This window comes from Zosterops lateralis (genome assembly GCF_965231275.1).
Source record: "Zosterops lateralis genome assembly, chromosome: 17".
In the NCBI taxonomy this organism is placed as follows: domain Eukaryota; kingdom Metazoa; phylum Chordata; class Aves; order Passeriformes; family Zosteropidae; genus Zosterops; species Zosterops lateralis.
Window position 1 is genome coordinate 11,260,436 of NC_139777.1, and position 14,177 is coordinate 11,274,612.

Here is a 14,177-nt window from a genome sequence, read left to right on the forward strand (position 1 = left end):
ACTTACAGATTACTTTACTTACAGAAGGTTGTTGGGTAACTAATCACTGTTAAAGTCTAACCTAAGCAAGAGGACCCTAAAACCAGAAGAACACTGACTTACCCAGCAAGAGCCAAGGTCCACTTTTCATTCTGCTTAAGAATCAGTAGGACTTGGAGATGTGAGGCTCAGAAGTTGTTCCTGGACATGAATGAACACTGATTCACAGAGATCTGAGTGTGCAGCCCACTCAAACCTCACCTCGTGAGAGCTGTGCTTCTCAGGAAACCCCCAACTTCTTGTTCCTTTCTCAGCAGTTTCTGCTGAAGGATCAGCTCTACTGCTCTGGGAGCAACAAATGAAACTTCTCAGCATAAAATCCAGCACATCCTGGTAAGCCAGAATCTGTCCTGGGTTACCTTAGTATGGCCAGGTTTCAATGGGATCGTGTGGCAGGGTCAGGGCAGTGGCCTCTCAGAGAGGGAAGGGGCACAGCAGCAGAGCATCCCTAAATCTGTTATCCCCAACCTGCTCACCCAGCCCTGGGGGTGCCTTCTGCCAACACTGCAGGGCCCATAGAGGGGTGAGAATCAACCCAGCAAAGAGCCACTGATGGCTCTTAGGTGCTGTGAGGGAAGAAATCCCACTGAGTCCCTGAGAAGGCTGTGGATAAAGCTCTAATTTGCCCTGAGTGGGCAGGAGCTGTGTACATTCTGCCTACACTACTGCCAGGCTTCAGAGGGCAAACTTATCCCAGGGATGAGCACCCAGAACAAGAGTTTCATGGACCTTTGCACTGGGAACCCTTTCCCTGCTGTGGGCAGGTTAGGAGGGTGCTCAGCAGCCATACAAATAGTTCATATAGCACTAGACAGGAGAGGTGCACACCATGCAAGACAGCTCACACCCTGGATGTACAACTCTTTTATTCCAGTGTTCTCAGCACTTCATACTCTCTGGGTTTGCTCCCCAGAACAACAGCCTCAGGAAATAAATGAATTTTTCTTTCTATAGAAGAAAATAGAATTTCTTTCACTCACTGCAGATCCAATATTGTCCTAGTGCTTCAGGCTCTAGGGCAATTTAGTCCACCTAAGGCTTGGGCAATACAGTTCATGTCTGTGTGGCCATTTGCAACCCATCAGTTTTGACCTTAGGAGAGAAACACAGAGCACAGGTTCAGTCTCAGTGACACCATGAGCTACAGCCCACGTGTGCAATGGGCACCGTTGTACAATGGGACAGGCTCCCCTCACAGCCCAGCACAGCAAAGAGCAAAGCAGCAGAGCATGTTCAGCTTCCCCCAGCCCCAGGCTGTACTCTGAAATCACTGACTCAGTGCTGTCCAGAAGGGCAGCCACAAAGCTCCTATAAAAGGAGATCCAGGGACAGGAGCCTGTCTTGACTGGCCTCTGCAGCTGAATGCAGAAATCTGGCAGGTTTGGTGCTTGCAGCATCTCCTTCTCTGGGCAGAGCATAACACAGGACTGAGGAAAGGATAGGTGCTCAAACACCAACAAGTCTCCTGTCCTGAGAGATGCCTCATGCTACCAGAACAGGACTCACATCTCAAATACAGATCAGAGAAAAGAGTCCCTGTCTGGTTCATCTCCTGCCCGTCTCCTTCAGGGCTTGTTTGTTTAGGTGCTGCAAAGGGCACCAGAAATGGCCATTTGCTCATGAGAAACCACAATCACAAACCTCTGCCTCAAAGCACTTGGAACCTCTGTTGGAAAGTGTGAGGCAGAGCCTGAAGCAGCACGGCTCTGGGAACACACACTTGGCTTTGGGAGGAGCACACAGGCTGCAGGGGCTGGACACACAGCCCTGCACAGGAGCTGCCCCAGCAGCTCTGCCCCTCCATACCACACACAGAGGCTGCTGAGCCTTTACATCACAGCCTCCCAGGGCTGCATGGGGCAGATGCTGGTGCCTTCCCACCTGCTGAGCCACACCTGCTCCCATTTCCATTTCCAGAGGGAGCCACAGATACCTTTGCCATATTTCCCCCTGATCTCTGGGGAGGGCTTGCTTTGTTTGCCCAATGTGCCAGGGCTGCAATTAGTGGGCCAGTCACAACTGCAGGGCACAGCACAAACCTGCTTAAACCCCCCTCTACTGACCTGACCCCCTTCCCCCCTGACTTTCCCAGGGAGAAATGGAAATACATGAGAAACCACAAGCAATGCACCCTCAAAGATCAGGGTGGCTCCCACAGGTTGAGCAGAGGGCACTACAAACACAGACACGTCCTAAATTTTGACAGCCACAGCAACCAGTGCCATCAGGCACAAATGGACCTTTGCAGGGGGGCAGAGTGACCTTTCCTGGGAAAGGCTCTCACCTTCCTCTGCAGATTAGAGGCAAAAGGGCTTCCCACAGCCTGGAGCAACGTTCCCATTCTGCCCCTCTCCACACCAGCCAACAACTCCAGCCCTCTGATGCTGTGGGTATAACCATCTTCTGACAGCTGCTGTACCTCTGTCTCCCACCTTGTCCCCTCACACTGAGGAAGAGGAACAATTTTTGGTGAGGTCAGCCTGATGTGTCATGGGGGTTTGTGGGAAACAGATCTTGGGTTTCAACAGGGCTGCTCCCCTGAGAGAGCTCCCACAGCCAGAAATGAACCTTGAACTCCAGCAGGGCAGGGCAGAATTGTGCAGAGACAGAAGACTAGATAAAAGACATTATCTTTTTATAGATATGGATTTTTTGTAAGAGAGCAGGAAAGAGAGGCAGAGTCCAGAGCCTGGTCTGGCTGTTCAGATGTGACACTACCAGAAATGTTGGCTGCTCTTGAAAAGGCTTCCTGACTCCCCCCATGCCACCCTGGCCCTTGCCACAGAGATCCCACCAACCTTGAGCTAATTTGGGCTCATGGGTGAGAACACAGAAACACAATAGTGACAGGAATGAAAAGCAATGGGGAGGGTGACACCCAGGAGACTTACTCTTATCAAAAACCAACAGTATATCAAAGGGGATCTGTGGAGACAAGGAAGAGCCTTTTGTAAAAGCCACAATTGAGCCAAATCCTGCAATTTTTACGTTCTCTTGGGAGCCCCAGGATGAAGACTGCCCCAAAGGGGGACCCCTGTGCTAGGCCAGGCCATGTGCCAGGCACTGTGCACACTGAGCAACCACACACCCACGGCACAGTCGCTGTTTGCCCTGTGCTTCTTAATTACAGCTTTTATTTGCAAAGCATCTCTTACAGAAAAGACAAATTGCATTACTCTCAGCTTATTAAAATCACACTCAGATTTTCTCAACTGCTAATTACACGCAGGCAGCAGTGTCAGTGTAATTAAAGCTGGGATGGACGTTTGGGGATGCAGCTGTTACACAGCCCCTTCCTGCACCGGGCTCAGCTGAGCCCTGCCCAGGCACAGCCCTGTCCTGCCACCAGAGAAGGTGATGCAGGTGAGGCCAAGCACCTCCCCAGCTCGGGGAGGGCCCCCCACTGCACCAAACACCCCCAGGTACAACTGGGAACCCACCCTGACTCTGCCATGGGATTACAGCACAGAGGTGTGGGGAGTGAAAGGGGGGGGGGGGCGGTTCTCCTGTTTCTGGTGCTAAATGATTGCAATAAATCACATTGCCTGTTCAAGCCTCCATTTGCTTTCATGCAAAACAGAGATTTTGGGCTTCCCCTGGTAATTAAGCAGCTCTGGGAACAAACCACAGAATGGACTCTTGCTGGCAATCAAACACTTTAAAGCCTGACTGTGACACACAACAGACCTGGGAGCGGATTACACCAGGCAAGGTGTGAAGTCCTAGAAAAACTGAGATCCAAGGAACTGAGAGACAGCAGTAAAAGAGCCTGCAGACCTGTGAGGAGCTGGGAGCCTGCTGGAGAACCAACTGTGCCTCTGCAAGCCTTGGTCTTGGCAGAAAGGCCACCACAGGTGTGCAAACAGCTGTGGGGACAGCACAGCAAGCACCTGCCCCAAGCTCAGGCACCTCAGAAACAGATCTCTCAGGGCACAGGACCAGGTAAGCTTTGGGCAAGTGGGGACTTAACCTCAGCATTGGCTTCCTGCTGCCAAGGGGATGCTGTGGAGAATATCACCTCTGGGAAGATGGAGTGCTAATTAGGGAAAGCAGATAAAGACTGGGTCTCTTTCAAAATTAGTTTCCTTCCCACTGAAATCCTCACAGTTTCAGTGCTCAGCAGGATGCAAACACATCCTTAAATGATTTCCTGGAGCCTAGTTTCAAAGATCAGTCCCTTCAAAAGCAGGAACATGCCAAGATCAATAGCAGACCCAGGAGAGCCCTAAGCATGCCAGCTCCAAAACCACCAGGCTTTCACTACAGCCAGTTACCCATCAGATGCTAAGGGGCATTGCTATCTTTTTATATTTGAAAAGCCTACCAAGATTTTTCTTCCTAAGCAATCAGCCTTACTTAAGCACCAAGCAAAAAAAAAAAAAAAAAGAATCAGTAGGAAATTTTACATTTCAGAAACAGCACAACGTGCCTGTGCAATATATCCTGGAGAGAAAAAGCCACAGAGAGAGTTCACAGGCAAAGAGGAGCAGAGCTCACAGATACTGGATGTGATCCCAAGAACAAGGATAGCCTCATCTGCTCCTTGAACAGTTTTACTACTAACTCCCTAAAGTCACGAACAGGATGTCCTAGGAAGCAGCTATCAGGTGATCATTTTTAATCCAATACACGTTGCAAGAGGAGAATTAATGCTCAAAACTTCACGTGGAAAAAGCTTAGTGGGTGTCCTATGGAGGCCAGAGGCAGCCTGTTCAATATAGTTACTTGTGGCCCAAAGATGAAATAGTAAAGATAACATATGGAGGTAGCAAAAGACATCAGGAAAATCTCAGTTGCAGAAAACTGGAAAACATCTGTGAAACAAGGCAAATAAGAGCTGATGAAATTCAAGGTAGAGAAATATGTAAAGCCTGGCTGTGACAAACCAATATGAAGGATAGATATATATTGATGGGTTTGAGTTAGAAGCTCCTTACACCACTGTTAAATCTCTTACAAAGATTTGGGGGGGGGGGGGGGGGGAATGTAGCAAGAAGGAAGCAAGAATTTGTTAGCTCCTGATTCATTGGCTCTTATTTAAAGCTTATAAATGAAACTGGGTCTGTAAAGAGGAAAAGTATTCCTTTGAAAAGGATAAAGAGGACAGAGGCAGAGTTAAGAACCAAAGCTGGCAAATCAAGCTACATCTATGGAAACTTTTATAAAAAATAACAACTTAGTACAAGGAACTTACCTAAGAAATGACAGAACAAAGATTATGCCCAACACACTGCAAAATAAAGTGTTTTCAGTCTAGGCTGTTCACTCAAGTGCAGCTAACTGCAGCTCCCTTGGAATAGCATTGAAATCTGTCCAAATAGGAGAATTCCAGTCAGAGGTCATTATTTTCATCCCTTAGAACATGTGTGCAGCGTTAGAGCACGCCACGGGAACACAATGCCTGAAAAGCAGAGGCAGGATTCCCAAGAGCTTCCAGCCTTCCTCTCCCTACCTGGAGCCTCTGGCAGCGAGGTCTGGCCCAGCCTCATCTCACCTGCAGCCTCCGAGCAGAGTGACTCCCTCCATCCGCCCCACGGACACACCTGCGCGCTGCGAGCCTACCTGGAGCTAAGTGGGATTTTCCACGCGGGCGGTGCGGCATCTCAGGGGTCCTCCCAGCACATCCCTGCCTGGCCCAGGGAGAGGAGAGCCTGTTCTCCAGAGCGGCCGGGCTGTTCCCCTGTGGGTGAGAGGCTGGGTCAGTCCCAGTTCTTGTGCTGGGCACTAGATGGCACAGACGGGAGGCGCTTCCAGGGGAGCCCGGGCTGGGCGGGCGCAACAGGGGCTGCACTTGCCCAAGGGGGGCTGCTGCCATGGGGAATGAGCTGCCAGCAGCATCATCATCCCATAGGGTATCCCCTCCACGGGGTATCCCCTCGACGAGGTGGCCCCGCTGCCAGTGCCCTGCTGCACCCCTCACATCCCGTCCTGTGCTGCAGGGAAGCTGGATAGCCCAGCAAGGGCTGTGGTATCTATGCCCCTGCCTCCTGGCCATGGTCTGCTACTCCTCACCAAGCTCAGGCTCACTGAATATACCTGGTTCAAAGAGCAGCCCTATATTTGGCTCAAACTGTCAAAAAGAGGGCAGAAATCCTTCCTGGGGGGCCCTGTTCCATTTCACTGTGAGGCTGATCCTTGGTCATCAACCTCCAGGACAATAAAGAGCACCTGATACCCGGAGTGTGGAGAGAGACAGCGAGGGCCAGGTACCCTATCAGTGGTCCCTCTAGGCCCAGGGCAGTTCTGGGGAGTGGCACCCCAGCACCTTTCCTTTGCCCTGTGGGATGACAGTGCAAAGGAGGGAAGCACTTAGTCACTGCTCTCAAAGCATTTGTCACAAAGTAGCTCCTCTAAAGCAGCTCACTCTTCCTCCTGGTTTTCTTGCTTTTCAGCACTGCTGCCTGCAATCACTGAGGCAGGACCTGCACCCCAGAGCCTTCCCAGCCTCATCTTCCTCAATTTCTTTAAGGTGTGGATGAAATTCTTTCCCAGTGAACAGTGTGGAGTGACGCGGTGAGGCAAACATGGGCTCAGCCACACAAACTGCTGTGGTAAGCACAGAAAAAGCCAAAGCACTTTCCAGGGTGACAAAAAAAAAAGAAGTATGGGAAGGTGGAAGTTTGTATGTTGGCCTCTGCTGTTCTGACATCAGAAATTACCTTAACTTCAAAGGTTTAAGACAGTTAATGGCTCTGCTGAAGATGACGGGCTCTGACAGCCTGCCTGGAACAGCTCCAGCCATGGCAGGACTTGAGGGACAGCATGGGCAGGGTGGCACTGAGGAGAGCAGCAAGGCTGTGCACAGGGCACAAGTGGCACACATGGGTGTCATCCAAACCAAACCTGAGCCTGGCAAAGCCCAAAAGAGCTTTTGTGCTGAGCAGCTCAGTGATGCCAGGTATTAATGACACAGACAAGTCCCCAAGGAAAAGCCTGTTTGCTTTTCCAGCAGCACTACCCTTTCCTGTCTGTCTGCTCATGGCACTGCCCTGCAGACTGCAGTGGGGCTGGGATCACCTGGGTCAAACCCCACAGGGGGAATCCCTCCCTGTTGTAGGTGAGAGATGAAATATATTTCAGATGCCTGCACTGTAAAATCCAAATTCAGCCATGGTGTAAACAGGGCAGTAGGTCAGTTTGGCTCTTATTTTTTAAAGGTTGGAGTGAGTGGCACTGGTGACCTGGGCAAAACCTGGAGAGAGACTCATGCTAGATCCTGGGGACTGCTCCAGTCCAGTGTCCTGGGGCTGAGAAGTACAGAACAGCCAGAGGAGCCCCTTCCACACTGGGCTCTCACTGACAGACTTGGAGACCTGCTTTGGATCAGCCATCTAAATCTAGATGTTGGGTCACTGGTGTGTAACAACCTGAAAGGTTCCTGGGCAGAGAAGGAAACATTCAAAAAAGGCTTTAATGCTTCAAATCCCACTCCAGGTTCTGCTTCTTGTACTCTTCAAATATTTGGGAGTTTTTAGATAAAATATGTCTTTTTATCTTTGGATATAAATGAAAAAAAAAAAAGTCAAACTGAAAAGAAATAAAAACAGCTGATTGCTTTTCCAGGCCTGCCATGAACTGTAAACACAATTCAAGAAGTGCTGAGGTCTGTGGAGAAGACATGAAAGTCTTAGTCAGGGAGGCCATCCTCCTCACCAGAGAGACATCTCACCTGTCCTGTGCTGGCTGGACCTGCTTCCCTCTGCCAGAGCCAGTGGTGGAGAGCATTGAACTTCCCCTGCAGCCACCCCTCAAACCAGCCAGCAGCACCTCCATGCACTGTGTCTGCTCAGCTCAGACTCCTCAGCCTGGCCTCCAGTGGCTGGTCCTCCCCCCAGGGCCTGTGGTTGCTCTCAGTGGTTTAGAGCTGCTTGCTAAGATGCTTAGAGCCAGTATAATCTGTGCACTTAGTGGTTTCAAATTCCAAAAGAAGCTTAGCAGCACCAGGTGCTGCCTTCAGCCTCTCCTGCACGGGCTTAAGATGGTTTAATTCTTTTATGAAACTGTAACTCCAGCCCACAGCTTTCAACTGGGGAGCTTCTAAGCCAGGTTTTCCAAAAGCTCTTCAAAAATATTTTTATGAGACAAACACACACAGGAAGAAAAGAGATTCCAGAGGGACATATTAGAAGATCAGACATTTCTGCCTCTTAAAAGCTGGGAATGAGAGCTCCATGGCAAAGTACATTTTAAGGCCTTGCAAGGCTTTCCTGCAATGTTTCTCCTGTCTTAGATCAGCTTCTTAAATGGTCTGATGTATGATAATGCCTGGAGAGGTCCCAGGGCCTTCCCCTACATGTTCCATCAGCCTTGTGAAAGCATCTGCAGGCAAGAGCCACCTCTGTGCTCTGAGCAAAGGCAGGTGGCTGAACAGAAAAGCAGCCCCTTGGGACCCCAGGCTGCCCCTGGAAGTGTCACTTGCCAGCATTTGCTTCATTAACTGCATTGCTCTGCTATTTTTTTTTAACTTTATGGCTCCCCTTTACAGGCTGATCAAAAGCACAAGGTGTTCCAAAGGGGACCTTGTGCTGCTGCCTTGAAAGATCTTCTGCTGCTCTCAGTGACTCCTCTTCCTCCCTTCCTTGTGTATCTGCCAGGGGAAAGCAGAGGGCTAGGAAGGGCAGGAAAGGTGTCTGGAAAGCACACACAGGTCCAGGTGGCAGTGGAGAGGTGCAAAAGGTGGAAGGAAAGAGAGGGGAAGTGTGAGCCTGGGGCAGAATGACAAGAGGCAGAGCTTCCCACCACCTCCCTCTGAAAGCCCCGGCAGGGCTGGAAGAGATAGCCCACACTGCAGGTGTGTGATTCCCTTCCTGCCTGGGACAGGAGAGTCTGGCCAGCCCCACTGCTACCAGAGCAGTGAGGAACATCTCTGCTGGTGCTTTCAGAGCTGCCTGCCCTGCCTTTCTGCCAGGGACTACAGCCACTGCAGCCGTTCAGTGCAAGATTGTGAGCCCAAACCCTTCACAGCCCACCTTAATTTAATCAAGATAAAATTAATCTAAATGAAATGGGTACTGCGTGCTCCCAGAATGGAGGTAACAGAAATCCTCTATGCATCTCAGTTCCCAAACTGACTCACTGTAAAAGCAGCAGAAGCTCAGAATTTCCTTGTGCTAAAAGTCAAAGTAATGCCATGCGTCACTGGAGCAGACTGGTGACCTTCCCTGTGCTCACAGCAGTCTTGTCCAATTTCACTGTGACCACAGGATCACGGGTGGTTAACATTCTCTATGCAGGCAATATACAGCCCAGCAAATCTGCTTTTATGGGCACTGCAAGAACTTGATTAATTTGTCCAATAATGAGCAGACCAGTGTCCATAATTACGTAGCAGAAATCTATCCCTTTGCAAACCCATCATTGCCTCAGAACCAGAACACCACCAAGGGCCTTGTAGGCAGCAGAGAGCCTCAGCTGCAAGAAACAAAAAGTTGAAGACCTAATGAATGTTACATGGGCTATTGCTACCATTTCTCCATGAAATGCAGAGCCCCAGCAGTGACTGCCTGCCTGCAGCTGCTTCCACCAGCACTGATGCTGCAGACAGTCCCTAAGACTACAGCCCAGCTGATGCTGCATTCATCTTGTATCTCCCCATCTCCATGTACTCTGCAGTTTCAAGGAAGAAATCCTCCTAATGGTTGTCATTAAAAGGAGTTCTTCCTCCCCAAAACTGCACTGTCATGGACAGGTGGACCTTCTGCAGGTCTGCTGCTTTGTTCAGACAAGAGCTTACAGGTGTTTGGGATATAGAGCTCCCACATGAACAGCTCATGGCCAAACAGCAAGTGCATTTTCCCCTGGATACAATGGAATTAAATCTGGAGCCTGCACTAGCTCTTTGCATGTATCTCTCCAGAGCTACAGCTCCCTTCCCAGCAGGAGGCTTGGCTTGGAGAGATCTGCCAACGAGCTCAGAGCCACGAGAAATAACAACTCGGGAGCTCAGACAAGCTGGTTTGCAGGCAAACAAAAGCTGAAGCTGTGAAAGTGTGAGGCAGTGAAGGCAGTGTCTGGCAGCACAGCCTCACCTCCGCCTTAATCCTCTTTCCCTTCTTAAGCACTAAATTAATCAATTACACTTCCAGCCTGGCAAAATCAGTCAGAAACGTAACCTTCATCATACACAAGGCAAACATAATTAGGATTGTCGTTCGAAGGCAGCTTGACCAGCATACAAATGAGAGCAGCCCCGGGAGCGGGCAGGGGCCATTGGAACTGCGCTTATAGCGCCGGCACCGCGGGCTGTGCCCGGGGAAAGGGCAGCGCCTCCAGCCCGGCCACCAGCTCCGAGGGGAGTGCTGCGGCACCGGGCACTGCACACCCAGCCCAGGGCACTGCACACCCAGCCCAGGGGCACTGCACACCCAGCCCGGGGGCACTGCACACCCAGCCCAGGGCACTGCACACCCAGCCCAGGGCACTGCACACCCGGCCTGGGGGCACTGCACACCCAGCCCGGGGGCACTGCACACCCAGCCCAGGGGGACTGCAGAGACAGCCCGGGGGCACTGCACACCCAGCCCAGGGACACTGCACACCCAGACCAGGGACACTGCACACCTAGCCCGGGGGCACTGCACACCCAGCCTGGGGCCCAGGGGCACTGCACAGACAGCCCGGGGGCACTGCACAGACAGCCCAGGGGCACTGCACACCCAGCCCAGGGGCACTGCAGGCACTGCTCACCCAGGCAGCTCCTGTGGCTGTGTCAGGGAGGAAGCCACAACCTCCCCCAGCCAGAGATGGGAGCCCAAACCCCCAGCCCAGCGCTGCACAGACCCTGCAGTGATGGACAATGTGGAAATGAGGCCTTGGAAATCCATGATTGGCAGTGAGAATTCATAAATGGAGTGAGCAATGATTATCCCCTCCCTGGCCTACTAATGGGAAACTGAGTCACGGGGGCCAAGTGATAGCAAGAGCAAGGTAGGAGTGTTCAGTGAAAGCATCAGCTCAAGGCTCTAGTGAAATCAAAAAAAATCCAAATGAGGGCTGGCAGCCAGAGCAAAATCCCAAACTCAGTGTGCTCCCAGGGTGCAGCTGCAGCCCCATGGCTGCTATCCCAGTGCAGCACAGGCTACAGCAGAGCTAGAGGAGAGGCAGGGATGTAATTAAGGATGAACTAAGGGCTGAAATGGTTTCTGTGAAGTCCAACACTCTTCAGTTTGGGGAACGGAAACATGAGAGGGGAAACAGCAGAGGTTTATCTGAGAGTGGCTTAGAGAAAATGAATGAGGAATGACTGCCTGCTGCTTCTTCCAATATTTAAGCTACAAAAGCATCAAATGAAAACAGTGAGTGACAGATTCAGAACAAAGTAAATATTTCTTCACACAGCTGAACAGTGCCATAAGTTGCTGTGGATACCCAGAATTTTCTCAGGCTCAAAAAAGGGTTTAGGAAAAACTTGAAAAGACTATTAAATACAGAGATCCACATCTCAGGAAATTCCTGAACTATAGAAGGCTGATGGTAAGGAGAGTACTCAGCAGCACACTGACCTACAATCCCCTGTTATTAATGTCCTCACTGGACATCCTCCTCTATTAACCACTGCTAATTGAGGATCCCAGGGGGAAGAGACCTGTGGTCTGATCCAGTACAATTATTCTTCTGTCCTGGCACTGATCTGAGCTCTCTTTACTTGCCTGCAAGACAAGGTACTGGAAATATTCCTATTTCTGGGCACTTGGGTGACAACAAGGAGATCTGCCTATAGCACAGAACTGGAGTGAATAGAGAAAGGATCTCTGCTTTCCATTTCCCCCATTTCTCATGTTAGGAGCAATTTTTGGTAAAATTAACTCAGTCATGCTGCACCCAGCTAGATGCAGTTGGCAGCACCATGCACCCCGCATTCAGTTTAGAAACAAGATAACATCCTTCTGAGAGGTGTTAAAATATCCTCGGGGATGGGATTTCCAAGTCTCAAACCCACAGCTTGTGGTCTTTGTGAGAAACCCCACATTTCCCACTCTGTTGTACCAAACGAGCTCATGAGCTGATCTATCCCTATGTAGAGTTTATGAGTGCCTTTAACACTGCAGCAGAGGTGACAGAAAGGTGGGGACACTCCTGTAGATTGGTATTTCCCAGGTCCTGCATGATCACCTAGTGCCTCACTCTCTCCTAGGCTTGCATTAGGGCCAAAGGATGCAGACTCTGGCAGAAAAGTCCATTTTTTCCAAGCAAACTCCTGCACTCTCCCCATGCTGACCATCTCAGCTATCCACTCGCTGTCTTGTGCCCTTTGAAAGCACACACAGATAGGGCAGGATTATCTCAGTCTACAGAGAGCTGCTGGCCAGGCATTCTCCTTCAGGGAAACCGAGTGGAGCACTGGTGTGTTTCTCATTAGCTCCTATTATCCTCGCTATTGTAGTGTTCCCAGTGCTAAAGCACAGCCGGGAGACAGCTGAATTGCCCCTGCAATTGTTTGTTCGTTAAGAGGATTTGCTCTGTGGCAGGATATTTCCAGGTCACAGGCAGAGGAGGGGTATCCTGGTAACAGTGCCATCCTCAGAGCCACTTGTGTGCCCTGGTTCTCCCACTGCCTCAGAACAATCCACCTGGTTACATCCCCACTACGAGTAAACTGCAGATTGTGTTTCCTTCTGACTCTCAGAGATAAGGTGTGAGCCATACAAAGCCATTCTGCTGATGAACTGATCCTTTGGTTCCAAGTCCACTATCTCTGCTGCTCCTTTCAGCAGCACTCAAAGCAGAGCAGGCAGGAGCACGGATCTGTGGCAGCCTGTCCAGCTGCCAACAGCAGGGAAAGGCCATTGTGCACCCCTCTTTTGACACTCCAGCACTTTTTCTCCTTGCCTTTGCTCCCAGTGACAACTCCGCAGCTGCAACATTGCACCCCGTACGAGTGATTCTCTCTTGACCCAGCCTCTCTCAAAGCTCTCTGACCAGATCCAGAAGTCCTTACACAGCATCTACTCCCTCCAAATGGGATTAGCTTGAGTCAGTCTCAGCCATATCTCAAGATCTGTTGATGCTAATTTCCCTCATGCGGGTGCTTAGAGCAGGGAGGGGACTAATGGGCAGGTGGACAGTCAGAGCTTTTGTCTGACCAAGCTTCGAGTAAAATTCTGAGAGGGGCCTTCAGAATCTGGCCTACCACGGTTAGAGGGCTGCACAAACACTGTGACAAAATTAATGCATTAGCCAGGCTGCATTAGAGTCCAGCCCCTTTTTTGTCTCTGTCTCTTCAAGCCAGACATGGGTTGCCAGTTGAATATTTGAAAGGCTGTCATGATGCAAAGCACCCACATCTCCATCTCCATTCATGGCTCAGAGGAAGGCTGAGAAGGAAAATGAGCCTTGCAGGCTCTGCACCACAAAGAGCCATGGCTATCCAAATTCCCCCAAAGTGGGAACCCAACAGCCACAACATTCTTCCACAGAGACATTGGATGGTGCTTGTTCATAGATGCACAAGGCAGTGGGAGCCCCAGGCTGTTCCTGCAGCTGTGTGCCCTCATTACAGCCACCACACACCCTGCTCTGTGTGCAGGACCCACAGTCTGCCGTGGGCACCGGGGCTCACTCTGCTCATAGTCCTCAACAGAAGGAAGCTTATGGATCCAATTCCAAAAAGTAGGTCAGGCCGAGCCACTGGTTATGCTGGGAGCAGGATTGAGCTGCCTGCAAAATCTCGGTGCCTGGAGATGGGATCCAGGCTTTGTTTTTTACCATCCTGTTGGATGGCAGCGATTTTGTCTGAGGAAAAGCGTGTGCTAAACTTGCTGTGCACTGCTGGAGGAGGGAAGAATGCACACAAGGAAACAGTTCTACCCACAGCAGGTAAGGAACAGTGCCAGCATCGTACTATCAGTTGCAGATGATGGGTGGTGGGCAAAATTCCTGCCACTTTGTAGATTGGTAAAACACCTCCTCTGGATCCACCAGCAGACTGATAGAAAACACAGCCCACAGAGGCAGTCCCTGCAGATGGTGTGTTTTGAACTACTATTAATCTAGACAACCTTTTGCGATGTTCAAAGAGTTTGTCCAGGAATAAAATAGCTCCCTAAACGCCTGGATGGAAGGAGCAGTCTCGGCAGCACCCGCGCCTCTCTTTGTCCTCCCCACGGAGCATCTCCCGGCAGAGCAAACCCGGGCGGAGG

The 14,177-nt window shown here is 50.7% G+C and overlaps 1 protein-coding gene and 1 long non-coding RNA gene across 6 annotated transcripts in view; one reads left to right on the forward strand and one right to left on the reverse strand.

The window, feature by feature from the left end:
* Window positions 1-5,719, reverse strand: part of GGT1 (gamma-glutamyltransferase 1) — a 30,157-nt gene extending 24,438 nt beyond the window's left edge. The window contains exons 1-2 of one of the 4 annotated variants that reach the window (XM_083873929.1): window positions 5,234-5,348; window positions 1,020-1,131 (exon numbers count right to left, since the gene is read on the reverse strand). The gene's annotated coding sequence lies outside the window, so the exon portion shown is untranslated. Of the gene's footprint in view, window positions 1-1,019; window positions 1,132-5,233; window positions 5,349-5,491; window positions 5,511-5,601 lie in introns of those variants that run through there. The other 3 variants (XM_083873928.1, XM_083873932.1, XM_083873930.1) reach the window with 3 other exon arrangements.
* Window positions 5,612-7,595, forward strand: LOC310916408. 2 transcript variants are annotated; one of them, XR_014591292.1, is made up of 3 exons: window positions 5,612-5,725; window positions 6,432-6,590; window positions 7,197-7,595. It is a non-coding gene; the product is annotated as an uncharacterized lncRNA (long non-coding RNA). The 2 variants fall into 2 exon arrangements; XR_014591293.1 differs by having other exon boundaries at window positions 5,626-5,737.
* Window positions 7,596-14,177: the final 6,582 nt, after the last annotated feature.